The following is an 18,041-nucleotide window of genomic DNA, read 5'->3' on the forward strand; positions in this document are numbered from 1 at the left end:
TGCTTTTTGGGATTTTTTAACATTTATTGGTTATTAATTGGATTTGTTTGTAGCTTTAAATTGTTTGCCTTACAGTTCACCTGGAAAAAAGATTGTGAGAGAGAGAAAAAAGATAATTGGAATTTTTTGTTTAAACATAGACAATTATTTGTGGTTAACAATGATAATGATAATGATTTCCCACAAGTGACAGCCCAATTAAACACATGCAAGGCCACTCAACGCCACTAAAGGACCTTCAATTGGGCCGCCACTATCTGGATGGCCTCACCTGCCGACAGATTCCCTGGCGAGCAGCTGCCAGGAAAAAAAGGAAAAGGAAACCAGGATTAAGGACGCAGTTGGAGGAGGCGGTGGAGGAGGCAGCACTCCAGCTTTTTACACGTTGGGCTGTAATTACATCACAGCAGAGATTTTTCTTTGCGACACAGGCATACAAACCCACACATTCGTACCCTTGCACAAACACACACACACACTCGTCGGCACACATATGGGATATAATTAGAGCATAATTACAGCTCGACTAATACTCGAGTATCAGGCAAAAAACAGCAGAAAAGAAAAATTAGCAGCCAGCCAAGAAGGGGAAGCCCAAGCCGGTCATCTATTAAGTATAATCAACGCCACGGCAAGCGGAAATAGACAGATTTCCGGCTATTAAACGCCCAACAGAGCGGCAAAGACTCTCACGGTCGGCTTTCAGCTGACAGCACGGTAAGAAAACTAGTAATTTTAAATAATATTAAAAATAATAAAAAAAAATCGTTTTAAAAAATATTATATTATAAAAGAGAACCTGATTAATAAGTATTTAAATTTTTATTAAAACCTTTTTAACCAATAAAGTAGTTTAAGTTTATGATTTGAAATTAACTTAATTCCTGTAATATCTTGTTAATTCTCAGGCTTAGGATAGATCTTAAAAAAATCAATAAAAATCAAAAACTAAACTCATAACTTATTCAAGAAGCAAGGCAAAACAGTTTAAGCTTAAACTTCAACTTAAGTTAATTTCCATTAAAGCAGAACATTTTTATGGAGTAAACTCAGCTTAAACACTTTTTTGGATTGGTACATAAAAGCTTTGAAGGAGATATAATATTTACTTTTAAAGATATTTTTATCCTTTTCAGATTCAATTCCAATTCCAATTCAGATTCTATTTTCTTACGTGTATACTTTTAGAGAATCCTGGCCAAATATCTAAGGCACAAATTGAAAAAAAAGAAAATGTTAATTAGCTCTAATTTGCTTGCAACGTTACTGGGGATATGAGAAGGTAAGACGGGGTTAGGGGCCACCTCCTGACATTGAAATACACACTCTACCACACTACACCCCCTACGCACACACAGACACATACACACTCAGCAGGTGTTGCTTTAATGATGTAATACCCCCCTTTGGGAGACTTGCCCCACACCAGGACATGGCATAAACCGGTGAGCTCATTTATTAACATAAACAGTTCATTTGTATTAAACTGACAGTCGCAACATGAGAACATGGCTGGATGTTAGTTGATAGTGGCTCGATCGAAGGCGTGTCCTTGCCACCACCCTATCCTTATCGCCATTGCCATCTAAACTTTTGGTGGTGGCAGGTCGATGGTTATATGAATGCAAAACATAAACTTCGATTAGCGGCAGCAAATAGCAAATGGCCGCCATCAAACGGCAAAAGGACTCGTTCCATTCGCTACTGAAAGTGCTCTTTTGTGCGGGCTTTGCTATCATGTTTCTTGTTAGCCAAAAACGGTTCACACATTTTACGGGAAACGGGAGTCCATTGTTCCACTCGATGGCTGCCACTCGCAACAATTTCGTTTTCGTTTTCGTTACATTCATTTACTAAATATTTTTATATATTTCTGTTTCTTTTTTTTTTTCTTTTTTGTTTTGTTGTTTTGGCCAACTGAACACGCGATATGGCAATTGATAAAACACCGGGTATTCGATATTTGCCGTCACTGCGAAAAAGGCAGCCAGTCATCGTTAAGACATTCCATATATAATACATTCAAATTGTATTTGCCTTGTTTCATATTTTATTATTATGTGCAGTGTGTGTGCATGTCTCTGGATGGAATCATTAATATTGTCATGTTATTTGCATTTTACTAATTTTCGAGCAAGCAACTTTGATTTATTACGATTTTTTGGGGATAGTACCAATGTAATGTCCTACATTTATGGCTGGCAAGTAAAGAAGAAAATATTTACTTGACATAGAAATTAGATGCCTTACGAAGACTTCAAATATCTAAAAACAAAACCCAAGAGAAATTTATTATATTTTATTCGAAATCTTGACCCAAACGAAAATGATCGATAACATTATCTATATACATAGGTGACCCAATATAAACAGGACCGTACACATGTTGGCGTGCTTAGGAATATGATGCATGACCCGTGTATAAATCATGACGCTTTTGCTACAACCTAATGGAGTTTGGCTTTAGTTTTTGCGACATTTTTCGACCCAAAAACGTGTATCGGAGTAGCATCGCCAAATGGCCCGCGGCTCGTTTTTGACATGGTCCCATTGTTATTGAACAGAGGACCACGAAAGGATAAAGGAAAAGACCGATGGCTATGGTGGATGCTGATGCTGCTGGTGCTGCTCCTGCAAGAGTGTCGTAAATTCTGATAAAATTCACAGAAATTTAATTACGACGGGGCCTATCCGGAGGCAGCAGGCGCAACTGCATTTCAATTCCGAAACATGTCAGTTGCCAGGTAATTTATTGTGGTACAGAGTTTCTGTGGCAACTCAAAACCCATACGGATATCACTTACATGGCCAGCGGTGGCGATGGCGATGGCTATGGCGATGGTGACACGTTCCGCGGATATAGGATGCAATCTGCAAGCCCAGGCTGTGTCTATGCGCATATATATAGATAATGGCAATGGCGCAACTAAACCGACATTTTTGGCTGCCAGCTCAACGAACCGCGACGCGAACACGGAATACGGATGAGAAGCGGGTTACGGGTTACGACGGACACGGATTTTTGAGTACCGGGGAATATAGAGACCGGGACCGGGATAGGGACCGAACGAGATGGAGGTGTCAGTGTTTTGCCCGTGGCACGTTGTGAATTCGCAACTAGCCGTTGCATTTGCGGCTTTGCCACAAGTTCAAAACTGCGTGGTGATGGTGTTGGACCGGGTCAAAAGGGGGAGGTGGTGACCCCGACTCTCCAACCACTAATGCTCATAATGCCACTCTCAAACACAAACACACACTTTCACACACTTTTTGTTTCGGGAGTATTTCGGGTGGTAGGGTGCGAATTTGTGAATTTCGTGCTTTTGCCTTTGGGGCCACCGTTTTCACCGACCCTCAAAGGATCGCTTCGATATTGTTATCCTGGCTGAGTTATCCTCGCGAATAGGTAAATTCAACCGCGCGCTGCGTGTTCATTGCTCGACTGCGGCAAACTGACAGGCAAGGAAAGCCCGCCGCTTTTCCATTTTCCGTTCACCTAGGTCGTGTCCATGAGCCGAGGCTCGGCCAAAAACCCGAACTCTTGGCCGGATAAAAGCAGGCTAAAAGAGAAAAGGAGCGGTATCAGAAAATATATAAGAGAGACTCTCTCTCTTTCTTTTGAATACAAAATCCAAGTTAAAGTCAATGTTGGCTCACCGATTAAGGCATTTGGAAATGGCCCTATTTCGGCTTGGGTCTGCGCTTCAAATTCAATTTGGCCACTCTCACATTGGCTGCTGCTGCAATTTCGGGCACTCGAAAACCCGAAAATCCCACCTACGCCTCACTATGCATGGAAAATAAACAACCACCCACACAAAAACCACCTCGCACTCTGGCTCGGCACATGCAAAGTGCGGGAAAAACGGGCAAACAATTGGGTCAATTGGTCATGGCTGTCAAGGTCTTAAACTTTCGTATTTATGGCATGCCATGCATTGTAATTTTTACTTTAATTTGTTAACTCGAAAAAGGGAGGCGAGTGAGTAAAAAAAAAAGTAACTTCATACCAATACCATTTCGACCATCCAGAATGGCTGTTGATGGCATCTCGATGCCAGGGGTTTTTGAAAAACGGAGGGGGAGCCCTTCTGGGTTTTTGCCAAGTGGCTGGCTGCGTGCGTTGCATGTGCAGCAATTTCCGCCGTAGTCGCGTGCTTCCGCTCAACAGCAGTCCGGCCGTACTATGCCGGAATGCAGCGCTTGGGGCAGCCGGACAGCACTTAAGTATCTGTTGCCGACAAAGTGACACCCTCCAGATAATATCCGCAACTTGCGGTCGCCATTTGCCACACACACTCACATTCATAACACGCGTGCTCCCCCCTGAATAACGGTATTGATAATAACTACTTGACGTGATGGCCATAATGTAGATCATTACGAATTCTGAGGAAGGAATAGCAGATGTCATTCAGTACCTGGCACTATCTTTAGGTACTTCTTGGGAAAATATATTTACCTTCAATTTTATATTCCACGATTTTACTTTTAATTCAGTTTATATTGTATTTGAAATAAATTCAAAAAAAAAACTAATTAGTTTATTAATATAATTTTAAATGATTTCATAAAATTATTAATCGTGAAGTTATCAGAAATGAATATTAAATTATTTATAAAGTGTGTCCCATATTTTTGTAGTCTTTAATGAATTTAATTTGTAAGCCCTATATAAAATTTAATCCACAATAAATCCATCCAAGTTTTTAAATTTATTTTATGAATTTTTTCCACTTTCTGTGTTGGGTAAATTTTTTTTTTTTTTCATTTAGCCTCCTCAAAGCTTAGGCAGTAAGGAATCAAAATCCCCCGACATATATCAACGTGAATCATAAATTCTGCTTACATATATCCCGGCTGTCGAATCAATAATTATGTGGGATGTGTCTCTCTCACTTTTGGGTCGTGTTTTTATGGCAAACTCCTGGTGCTAAATGTTATTTATTAGCAAACTTTTGCGGCTTGTGCAACTTTGTGTGATTTTTTTGTTAGCCACTGTTGGGTTTTTGTGTTGGCAACAAATTTCTGTCTGTCAATAAAGCGGCTAACAACGCGCTTGGTTCTTCATCTTTGTGTTGCTGGTGTGACGTGGATGTTGTTGCTCCTTCATTGGTTTGCCGGCGAACATAAATGGCCGACAGTAAATTAATTTACGTACATCACAAGTGCGCTTAATGGCGTGTATGGGCGTGGCCGGTGGTTGTCCCTTTCTACCACCCACCATCACCCCTCCCCCTCAATCCCTTTTGGCTTTTTTGAATCCAGTTGAGTGAGTCCTGTTCCCTGGTTCTGGTCCGTGCAAAACCGGTGGGAGTCGAGTGTCCAGTCTTTTTGGCATGGCAAATGCGTGTTTGGCCAGAGTCCCGCGAGCGGAGTTGTATTCCGCACTCCATTTCGAGCTCTTTTCCCTCGCATGTTAGTCAGCCATTTTTCCCGCCCTCGGGCAGTCCCGTTTCTGCATCGCTGACATTTTAATTGCATTCGGACAAGGCAGCAAGTGCAGCTGCAACTGTGACTGTTACTGGAGCGCCGATGACAGGGACAGCAAGCCGTTCCGGAACCCGGAGTCAAATACTCCCAGAGTAAGTCACTTGAAAAAAGATGTTAGTTTTAAACTAGAAAACTTGGGTTGAAATAGAAATCAGAGGCCTTCAAGGCATTACTCAAGTAGATGTGAAAGGAAAAATACATTTTCCTATAAATTTAATAACAATTCTAAGATTTTTACTATAGAGAAGTAAATGATTTTATTTCTAATTTAAATCAATCTCTTTATTACTGAATATTATATGGAGTCAACGATTTAACGAGTATAACCCTACTCAAATATATATTGGGCACCTCTTTTTAAATGACCCAACATTTTGACCGGTGCAGAGAACGGGTGCAGTTGTCGATGTCGGTGGTTCAAAGTGAGGCTGGGGCACTGACTTTTTGATTTGCTTAATCCCAGATCGTTCGCCGAGCGGGTGAGATGGAGAGCCATGGCTAAAAGAGGCAGCTGGACAGAAAAAGAAATCCTTTTAAATATTTCAATAGACAGAAGGAGCCGGTACCCGGCACCCAATGGCAGCTTCATTTGGCCCGGCAATGACCATTAGGCGTACAATTTCCTTTTTGACGTTGCGCTTTTGCCTCATATCTTTTGTCTGCAGCCCGCCTAAGCAGTTTTCCCTGGAAAATGGCTAGCATCTCAGCCCCCTTCGAGGCCCCTTTTTGTATATCCAAGATACGCCAGACAATGTAGCTAAATGTTTAATGAGCGCAAGTGCAGCGAGCCGGAGGAAAATATATAGAAGTATATATATATAAGGAGATATATATAGAGGCCTGGCAAACAAGGAAGCGGCTGCCGGCTAGGAAATGAAAGCAGCCGAATCGAAAGACAACATTTGGCCATATAAATAAATAAAATCCTGCTAAGACTACGAAAACGAATTGAAAAAGAATGGGGCCAAGTGTCTACCCCAACTGCCACCTGCTACACTTAAACATACATATGTATGAACAAGCCGAGTGAGTTCCTATGCATTTATGGTTCACTGAACTCTTTGGTGGATTGTGGACTATATATAATTTACCAAAGAATATAAAAAATAACATAGATTATAAATGGTGTGTGGTAAAGTATAAGTTATAGCCAGTATGATATTGAACAGGAAAATCTTAAAGAAAATACTAGTAGAACAAATAAATCAAATTAAACTCTCATTCCTTAAGTTAAACTTTGAATTTTATATTTGAGTTAAGCCACCTATATTATAAAAATCAAAAGAAAGAAACTTAAATAATTTATGAAAATATTTTAAAATGTTTTTGTTCTATCTAGAAAAGTATAAATCAAATAATAACTTCAGTTCTTCTAAAGGAAACATTATTTATTGTTTGGGTACAGAGCTTTAACCTTAGATAATCGTTAGAAGAAGACCTCTCACTAATCACACCAAGTTAACTTAAATCTACCTTGCTTTCTGCATTCTTCAACCATCTAAGCATAATTATACCCTCAATATATCCTCCATAGCAAAGGACATATCAATTTCTTGGTACCAACTCCCAGCTGACTAAGCTCATGCAGGACTTAAAAGTACATTGAACTCCTGTTTGAAGTCCAGGGATTATATGGTACAGGGAAAGACCAGAAGTTGCTGCAACTTTTGTTGCTTCTCGAGCGCTTGTTCTCATATGGAATTGTGTCACGTATTTTATTTCGTCAGATGTCAGGGGGGTGTCCTGGAGGGAAACTGTAGACCAACGCCGGACCAAAACTGTCCGCCTAACTGGTGAAGCTCTGACGTTGCCGCCGAAACTTTACGGAACACAGTCAAAGTTTCTAATTTAATTGTAAACTCAAAATGTGCAAGGCAGAAAATAAATCCCACGTATATGTAATGTGATTTCCCACCTGCCACTGCGATGGGCGGAAATGCCTGGGACACAGATCCAGAGACGGGTCAAAAACTTGACCTATGACAAGTTGAACCTTTCGCATTTTGGTGAACCATCCAAGCGGTATTTTTAGGACTTTAACGATTTTAAATGAAATTAAGCCGAGCCAGTGAACCACGAAAATGGGATACGACTGGCTCGTTTGCCACATTAGTTACTATTTTTACCGTCCAGCGAATGTTGCACTTAAAAGCGAAATTTAATTATACTTCAGGAAAACCCCAAAAAAAAAAACCAAGGGCACGAGATCTCCACATCATGGCACAGATTTTGAGCCTTCAGATTGCTTTTGCTGTTTGTCGGGCCAACACAATGCCATAATAACCCCACACTTGGCCCCGTTTCCAGGCACCTGGTGTGCCGGGGACTTCCTTTGCCCGGCTGCAATGCACCTGATCCCATTGTTTTGTTGCTCCAGCTTGGTGGCACTGCCAAAAGCGAAAGTTTATAATGGACTTGTGCTTGGTCCTGGCGAATGCAACTTTGATTCCGACCGCTACGAAATTAGTTGACAATGGAAAGCCTGGAGTTGGCAGCTAAAACAGGGGCTAAAACAAGCCTCCCGGTCCCCAAAGCAAGCCAACTGAAATTGGAATGTTTGCCTTTGGCTTGAGTTTGCCCCTGCCCCTGCCACAGCCTCGTCCAGCCACACGCCACTGTTTAGTTCGCAACTAGAAACGATTCCCGGACACGGACAAGGACCAGCCGGTTCCGCCGATTGCAATATCAGTCAACGGGGCACAGTGGTTCGTCTGTCGAAGAAAAATAAACTTTAATAAAAGAATATAAAATTTAAAAAAATTAAAATTTAAGCTTCGGAAATATGCTTAAAATAAATTTAAACTTTTTCTTAAAATATAAGTTTATATTTGATTTCTTTCAAATTTTATTAAAAGACTTTTTTTCTTAAGGGATAAAAGCGTTGGCTTGGGATTTTAGAAAAGTTGTTATACCTAAAAACCAATAAATATATTTTGATCTTCAGTCTTGGAGAAAATATATTTTTAATCGGCATTTGATATATCTATCTATATATATCTATCTATATTTATATATATTTATATATTATTATATATCTATCTATATTTACATATTGCTTTAAAGCTCTAAAATTATTTTTTTTTATTTATAAGACAACTCTTAATTTTAGTTTCTTTATCTTTTCCAAAAAATCTAGTCCACAGTGCTTCAGTTCTCTCCTATGACTATCCGCTCCTCTTTGACTCCTTCTTCATGGTGGACCGGGGGCGGCGTTTCAATTGACATTTTAATTGCTACTCACCGCCGTTGCGTTGCATTGCCGTCATCGTCATCGCCATCACCACCATCAGTGACGCCTAGCGCTCCTTGCCGACACACTCGAAACTCCAGGCCTCCATCTGCTCTTTCTACAGTATAGCCACTCCGCTTTGCTCGGCGGGCCAAAAGGGGATCCCTCAGTGCATAATTTAATGTGGCTTAATGCCGGTTTATCTGCGCCAATTATTTGCCATCAACAGTCGGCTGACTGTGGGGCGAGGTCATTGACTGGTCTAATTGGAAAAGACAAAGGGTTAATTGCCGGAGTGGGTGTAACACCCATGGGTATAGATTGCACCAACGCAGGCTTGCCAATTAATAACCCGGCATCGCAGATAGCAGACCCTTAATGACAAGTTCAAGTCGACCAGCCCTGGAGAGACCTTGCCAGATCATTGCGCTGCATAATTGCCTCGATTATGCAAGACAATGACGGGGAAATTTCCTACTCATATATGTAAAGATATATAGAGGTAGACCTCAAGGTAGTGTCTCCATAAACTTGTGAAGCTTTAAAAGTTACGCGAGAAGATCTGGGGAAGCCTTAACTATGCCCTTAGCCATCTTATCCCTGGTTGATTCGATTCTTAAGCGGTTCAAGCATTCCACACTGCGTATGCGCAATGTCAGCAGAATACATCAATAACAAATTAAACACCTGCCAGTTCGACGAGACGGGTTTAATCAATTGCCATTTTAAACTTTAAGATGAGAGTGAAAAGCACCTGATGCCGCAGGAACTGCAGGTAACCTGATCCACAGAATGGGAAGCTCATGGTCTGAAATCGAGAAATCAATGTTTTTAATACACTTCAACTTTTTCGGTTTTAAGTGATGAGCTTAGTGGAAAATAATTTGCTTAGTATAGAAAAGCCACAATAAATTTAGATACTGTTATATTATAAAATCAAACATCTTCAAATTTTATATAAATGATAAAAATTACTTCATATTTATAATTTTACTGCCTTTCATTAATTTATACATTTTTCCAAGTGTAGCACACTGTTTTAACGCTTTTCCTATTTAAATAGTCCTCTCTTTTTGTCCTCGTCACGCCTTTCCCCTCTTCTGACTTATGCCGACTCCATTCCGAAATCCAGGTTGCCACGGCTCTAACGGAATATGAAATTTGCCACTTTTGGTTGCCAGTCGGCGGCGGATGTTGGGCGCTGTTTGTGGCTCTGCCGTCGCTGTGATTTCGAGTAAGTGAAATGCGCGTAAAAACTTTAATTAAAATGGAAACCTTACAATTGCATTGTGGCCGTAGGGACAGCAGGCGAGGAGTCGTCGCCGTCTACCGTCTACCGCCTACAGTCTACAGTTAGCCGTCTGCCGTTCCCCGTCAACGCCGTCGACATTTTAATTAAATTAAAAAATTCCCAGTTGCCGGTCTTGGCATTCAGTCTCAAGATTCGTCGACTGGTGTTTGGGCCCAGGTTAAAGCCTGCCGAGCACCGAACATTTCAATTGTGGCAGCGGTGGCGGCCGTAATTAAATCAACGTGGCCGTTCGAACTGGCGAAGCCATTGAGCAGTGATTTCAAAGGAAATCAAATACACAATTCACCAGCTGGCCAACGGAGGTTGGAGGCTTTTGGATTGATGGCCAAGAGGGCGCCAACGGAACAACAAGCCGAAACTGTCGCCGTAATCGAAGACGGGCAAGACACTAATGAAAATCAATAATTCAGGCAAACAATGGCCAATAGCAATGGTAGTAGCTGGCTTTAAAGGCCACTTTCATGCCAACTGGCCGAGCAACAATAAGTAAGCTGGACTCGGCCATAAATAAAGCAAACTATGAGGCAATGAGGCACCTTATGTTACTTAAGCCGTGCAGCTGTCGGCCTTTATTCTTTGTTGTTGCCACTGCTGCTCCGTTGCCGTTGTTCTTCTTCTTATGCCCAGCATTTCTTTGTGGCCACTGACTTTACACTAAACAAACAGAGTTTTAGTTCTTTATTAGGAACGAATTATTGAACTTAAGAAGATTTAAGCTTGAAAAGAAAATGAATTTAACTTTTGGGGATTTTATTATCGTTAAAGCATCAGAAGTCAAACCTGTATGACAATAATCACTGTTTAAGGATCATTTATTTTTATGCTTTATGGGTTGCCTTAAAGGAACAATCTTCTTTAATGCTATTAGAAATGTTTACATAATCTTTTATTAAGTTTATTGGAAATTAAGTGGTAGTAACAAACTAATTCAAGGTTTAAGAATGGTAATGAAAACTATGCCCTGCTAAAATCTAAGGTCTTGTGCGTAGAAATAATGTTTTAAATTTGTATTCATTTTAAAAACATATATATGTTTTTTTTAATCCTAATATTCTTAAGTTATGAAATATAATTTATTAATTTCGTATTTTAAAAATTTTAGTAAATTAAGAGAATAACGAAAATGTTCATTTCCAGAATATTCAAAACATTTTATTATGAATTTAAAATTATATTAATATTAATATTATTATTTAAATACCTTTAGTTTATTGCTTATTATTTTTTAAGTGCTCAGAGGCAATAGAAGTGAAATGGGCCAGAAAGTTGGCCTGGCCAGAACAGGCTGCAATCGATGGCGTGTCTATGACAGACAACGAACTGTTCAAAGGCGATACGGCCAGCATTATAATTGCTAGTACTCCACGAAGCACCACCCATTATCCACCTCCTGCCAGCTAAGGGCCACCACGTGGCTCCACATTAAAGCCATTCAAGAGCAAACAATTTAACTTTGTTTCCCTCGAATAAACAAGAACAGATAAAGTTGAGAGGAGCAAGCGAGTCCTGCAAGTGAGGCTGTGTTGTTCGTCTGGTGTATTAAATAATTGAGCATATGAAAATGTAGCTGAGTGAATTCCTTGGTGCATTACCTCATAACACAGCCACATACGCACTCAAAATAGTTGGGGAGCGAAAACTTTTCAACATATTGTGTAAAGCACATTACATTTTGGGATAAGCAAAACAAATCTGCCGCCCGCAAAAGAGGCACTGGGAGTACATTAAAATTGCTCAGACCTGCAAAAAATAGCAGCAGAAACCGTGTTCCGAGTCCTGAGAGTGCAAATAATTTTCTCCTTTCCGCATTTGCCCGACAGCCTGACACATTGTTTCACACCTTGGTGGTCCACAAAAGGGGGAAAAATGGCCAAAAAAGTACGGCGATGAAATGAAGTGCGGCTCGAATGACATGCAAACTTTTAACTCTCCCTTTGCCCGCAGGACATGCACATCCTTTTGCGCCGTTTGCATTTACCGAGTTACCAATAAAGTGTCTTTGAATGGAGTAAATTGACTCTGGCATGACAAACAGTTCCCGGAATCCACGAGCGCTTTTCCACAAAAAAAAAAAAGAGAAAAACTCTAGCATGAAAACGTTTGGCCGCATGACTTGTACTATATCCTTTACAACAATAAAGAATATTGTTAGTTTGCCTGTATGGTCTTTTTGGGGGACCTGTATTTCGAGTCAGCAGTTGCTTTATGGGCAATTTATGAGCTCACATTAAGTCGAGCCCGTGTGAAGAAGAGCAGAAGGTAGAGGTGGTCGGTCGCTTGAGTTATATGATTTGTGTTGTAAGGCCATATAAATAAAACATTTAAGTGCCACAAAACGTTGATTGTATAAATTAGAAAAGCTATGCATAGTTTACAGATCCTATAAAGGATAAAAAGTAATATGCTATGATAATTTGCAAGGGTATACAAGCTTCGTGGGGCTCTTATTTATTAACTAAACCCATGAAAATTGCTTTTCTATTTCCCCTAGATGTGCTTGACTTTTTAATGTGCAAATATAACCCAACTTATCCATTAAGTCGCAGGAAAACATTTATTATTTATCCTGATTTTGGGCTAATGAATTTTTTGACATACCTGCGATTCATTTGTCTCAGCAAATGAAAGTAACGCCGCCGAAATGGATTATGCATATAGACAGGAAATTGGTAAGCGATCTGATATATATATAAATATCTATATTTCCACGATATCAGACACACGTAGTAGCCATTGCCACCCACACCATTCGCACCTTGATTAAACAGCCTCGAGTTGGGCAAATATTATTGTGTGTAACTATAATTGTTTACACGGAGTACAACCAATAAAATACGCCGCCCTTCCGCAATTGGCTTATAGTATATACTTGTTTGCCTTTTGCTTGGTGGCATGTCAGCCGTTGTATCTGTGATTAATGGCTGGCCATATTTCTACACTGCCAGCAATTAGTGCAAACGAAATCAAATTTGAGCAGCGGCAATAAAACCAAACTGGCCAACGGGCGGTCCTGGCCAATAGCCACCATATCCTTACATATATTTGCCTAATAATGGTTCTTAAGTGGGGAAGTGGGAAAATAAGGGGAGAGGAAACCATAGTTGCCATTTTATTTATGACACTAGCTGGCCACGCCCACCAACCAACAAACCAGCCAGGGAGATAATAACACGGCAAACATTATTCTTGGCCAACTGGTCTCCAGGGTCCAACTTGCCAACAGCACAAGTCGAGGAGCATAAAGCGTCGAAATGAAAACGAGAGTGGAAATGGAATTGGAATTGGCATGGCCAAGATGAGCGGCAAGTGGCCAGATAATTATCTCAGTGCATAATCTGGGCCACCAGCATCTCGAGGCAAAAGATCTTGTCTTGCCTTTTTGGCCTAAAGGAAATCACAGCCAGCACAGGGAGTCAAATGCCTTCCCTGTGTTTTCTTGTATTTACAGGAAAATTATGCTGATTATGAGATTGTTCATGCGGGGCAGGCAAAAAGAAGGTGTGACTCCTCGGGATACGCCTCGACATGTCGCAGCTTTAGGACTCCCCAAAGATCGATTTGAATCCCAGTGCAGAAACGTGTCAAGGCCTCCTCCGACTTACGTATTTCTGTTCCATTAGCCGTGGTAATTTTGCTTAATTAGTTGATGAACAGCGTGCAGTTGGTTGATTCTTTTCGGCCAAGTGCCACCCAACCAAAAGTCAAGCAGTTGCACTCGAGTTGAGGGCCACTTCAGGCCGCTAAATTGGCACACGCATTAAATGCTGCTCAAGCACATATTGCTCATACGCCATGTGAGTCAGAAAGGCTTTAACGCACATTGCTTATTCGCCGTGTGGAACGTAAAACGCTTAAACCGCTTAAACCACCATCCATATCCATTGCCACTGCCATTGCCGTTTTGCCAGCCACAGATAAATGATATACAACAGCCAAATAGTAGACGCAATAAATCCAAAACGTAAACTACATAAATTAGGAAAAATTTTGGTATTTATGGTAACGCTTCTTTGGCTCATCGACCATGTTAGTCACGTAGCCGAGTTTACAGCCGCAACTAGGCGAAACCTTTTGCTGATTACGACGTGACCAGCCAGTCTGAAGTGAGTAAGTCTATCTCTATATGGCGACTGTCTGGGTGTGTGGCTGCGGCACATAAAATTATTTTAAATTATTTTTGATAATTGAATGAAACACAGGAAAGCGTAGAATGATTTAATGCCATATCTCATGCCGTGTTTGCCAACGGAATGAAAACTCTTTATGGTTTATCCGCGCATGCGTCACTCTGGCAAAGAGAATCCTTCAGGAGGAGTAAATAGCTACCGAGGAGAAGGAAGCGCATCGAGCACGTGCACTTTGTTTACACAAAGTAATGAAATTTCAACAAACAAGCAACTGGGAAATTGCCATGTCTACGATTCGACGAGTGTTGGGATGATGGGGGTGTAAGAAGGGAAGCCAACCGAAATTGCGCATAAATGCGGCTAATTGCATTAGGAAACAATGTTGCCAATAAGCATTTGACAGACATCAAAGCGCCCAACAAGTTTTCCCACTCAATTCAAATTCAATGCATATTGATGAGCTCAGCTTGGAGCGAAAAGCGATAAACGAGCTAATCCGCTGATGGAAAGGAAAACAGTATAAAAAAGATTTCAAATGGAAGGTTTTTGCCATGTTTATTCCTTCGAAATAATGTTTATTTTCCGGTAAAGAAATTTGATATTTAAGTTAAATTGGGATTTCTTCCTGCAGTTTTCCTAAATATTAAATATCATGCCATTAGATTGGGTATTTTCGGATAAAACAAATTAAATATTGTTATAAATATTAGCAAGCAAAGCTTATGAAAATGCAACAAGAGTATTTCTTGTAAAAAATATAGAAATTATATTTTCAGAAGGAAGTATCCTGGAAACAAACTGTTGGTTGGAAATGTAATCAAATTTGCATTCACATTCATATTTAAAAATGTTTTAATATTTTGCAGAAAATATTCCGATATATATAACAACATTTCGATACTCGAATTTCAGCTGTGGAAAACCCTCTTGAAATTGGTATTTTTTGTGTGTGCCATGAAGCGACGAAATCTGCGACCTTTTATTGCCATCCAGTTGGAAATGGAATGCATGGCAGTTGACCTCGGCTGCCGGCAGCGGGATCTTTATGCATTTCATTTATCTAAATCCTGGCAGCCTTGGCCGTTCAACTCAACTTACCTCGACATTTTATGAGCTGGAAGTTGGTTTCGCTCCGTGGCAGCATAAATTATACCGCATATATTTGTTTGGCCAGAGTTTTCGTATTTTCGTATTTTCGGTTTTCGTTTTTTTTTTTTTTCATTCGCTGAGGCGATGGCCTTGAGTGCGGGAAATGCAAACTACCATGTCGAAACAAAGAGCAGCTGCAGCTGCACTGAAAAATCGAAAGAGAGAGGGAAAAACTCAAAGATGCAGCAAAGCTGCAAGTGCCGCAAAAACGAAAAATGTAAAAGGAAAAAAAACAAGGTCAGTGGTAACGCAGAAAAGGCAAAACTTTAAGAAACTTTTGGTTAATCGAAAGTCTTGGCTTTAATTCTAATTAAATTTCAATTTCAGACATTAGCCGAAGCTATCTAAAAGTTTTCAGCAGGGCGGCCGCCTACAAAATACGTACAAAATACTTGTAATCCCAATTTGCATAAATATTTATGCTGATGGCGCTTAAATTGCTAGCCCCTCACACCATTTGTGTTAATGCGTCTTAATCTTTAATGAGCCAAGTTTCGCGATTCGCGGTTCGGTTCGGTACCTTCTTCGGTTCTCGTTGGGTTAGTCCATGCCTCTGGGTTTGGGCTTCCCATTATGGCCTGCGGATCGGAGTACGTGTAACCATACAGCATGACCCCGGCGGGGGGCAGGAGTGTAATGGCTCTGGAAGTGGTTTTTGCCATTGTGCACTACTTTCATTCGGATAGATACGATGAGATCTAATTATAAAGATAAACTGTTATGCTTCCTGCTCCCCTGTATGTGGCAAGCATTTAAATGGCCAACAAATCTTTGCCAGACAGATGCCAAATAACTTTCAATGTGCTTTGAATCTAGTATGGTACGCTTGTGATTATTTTGTAAAATATCTTCAAATCAAATTCAAATTTTTTGCAATTTTTTAAATCAATATTGCAACATATTTTTACTGTATAAAAGAACTCCCATAAATATAAATATTTTTTTAATGTATTCAATTCGTTCAACTGAATTTGTGAATATATATTTAAACCAAACAAACTGCGTGGAACCAACGTCATTTATTTCATCAAAAAAGGCTTATATATAGAACAATGAATACTATTTAAAAGCTAACAGAATAATACAACAGTTTTTAATTTAAAATTATACAAAATCGAAAACTGCTAACCCTTTATTTTAAAGAGTAAATGAAATCACATGTAAATTATTGAAATTTTACACCTTCACTTGCTTTAAATCACCTTTGGGTTCCCTGAAGCACTTGTTCGCCCGTTCTAAGTACGTATCCCTAAAATTAAATTAAAGCAAATTAAATGGTGCAGAATGTGCTGTTTAATCCACTGGTGGCAACACCGTTTCCCTCCAGTTAATTTAACCCTCTGCTGACAGCAAAATCCACAAGAAAGATAACAGAGCAAACCGAAGCAAAACCAACTTCCAATGGCAACTCACTCCCTCAGGATTCACGCTACTTATTTTAATTGCTCGACATTTTTCACAAAAACTTTTTGTACTCGCACATTGGCACGCACATACTATACTATATATATATGCTTTTAGGGGCATTTGCAGTTCGCAGCTTAATCGACTGATTTAGAAGTTTATTGCACATTCTGGCATCTCGGGGAAATGGAGACGGCCACGAAGGTATTTAAAGGCTCCAACTGCGTGCTCCGTGCTTTGAACTCCACTTCATTTGTGTCTCGTCCTCCGGTTGCCAGTTGGCAATATAAATGGACTTCCGTGCATAAAGCGGATAATGCCAGGACGAACGCCCAGACAAAGCACCACTTCAAATTGCGCTTGAATTTATTGGCCTGCATTTAAATGGCCGACAATTGCGAACGCCTTGCTGCGACTCCATTCCGTCATAAATGCACTTGGAAAATACAAAATGTAATAGATCTAAAAGAATGATTCCAGAAATAATATAGATATTATAAATATTATTATTATTATTATTCAAATTATTAAGCTTCTCGACTAAAGGACTTTACCTCACGCCGTATTATATAAATAAAAAATAAACAAATATTAAGGTAAAATAATATTAAAAACAATACGAGATTACTATATATACATTTTAAGAAATGAAAATTTATCAACACACAAATATCTTTCGTAGGTTAACTATTAAATATAAAATATTTTCTAAAAGTTATCAGAAGAAATAAAATATAAATTGTAATAACTATTATTACTTATTATTATTGTAAACTAATATTAAAAAAAAAGCAAAATAAAATAAATAAGCATAAAATCTTTCTGTTTTTATAAGTGCAAAAATTGGCTCTACGCAAATAACTTTAAAAAACAACAGGTTATATTTTAATAATATTATATTGTATATTCCTCCCACAATTTCCATCACTGACTAAAATTTGAAAGTGTTCCTAAAATAATAATACCAAAAAGAAAGTAAATATATTTCTGTGACTGCATTGAAGTAATTTCAACGCAAACAGCTACGCAAAATGCCGACCACAAATGTGCGGCAACTGGTAGCTGTTGTCCTTGACCATCGCATGAATAATTGCGCAGGACCCGGACTGACTGTTGTCCTTGCGACAATGCGTACAATTAAGCAAAACCGCAAAAATCACACAATTTATGCAGCAGGCGCAGCATATTAATGGCTGCTTATTGAGACGACAACATGGAATGTAACGAAAATTTGCATTAAAACTGATTTATGCATTTGTCGTTGCGGTCGTTATTGCCGCTGTTTTGACTCTTATTTCGGCCAGCTTTTCTCTGCCTTTTCCCGCCG

The sequence above is a fragment of the Drosophila eugracilis genome, unplaced genomic scaffold, assembly GCF_018153835.1.
Source record: "Drosophila eugracilis isolate 14026-0451.02 unplaced genomic scaffold, ASM1815383v1 contig_440, whole genome shotgun sequence".
Lineage (NCBI taxonomy): Eukaryota > Metazoa > Arthropoda > Insecta > Diptera > Drosophilidae > Drosophila > Drosophila eugracilis.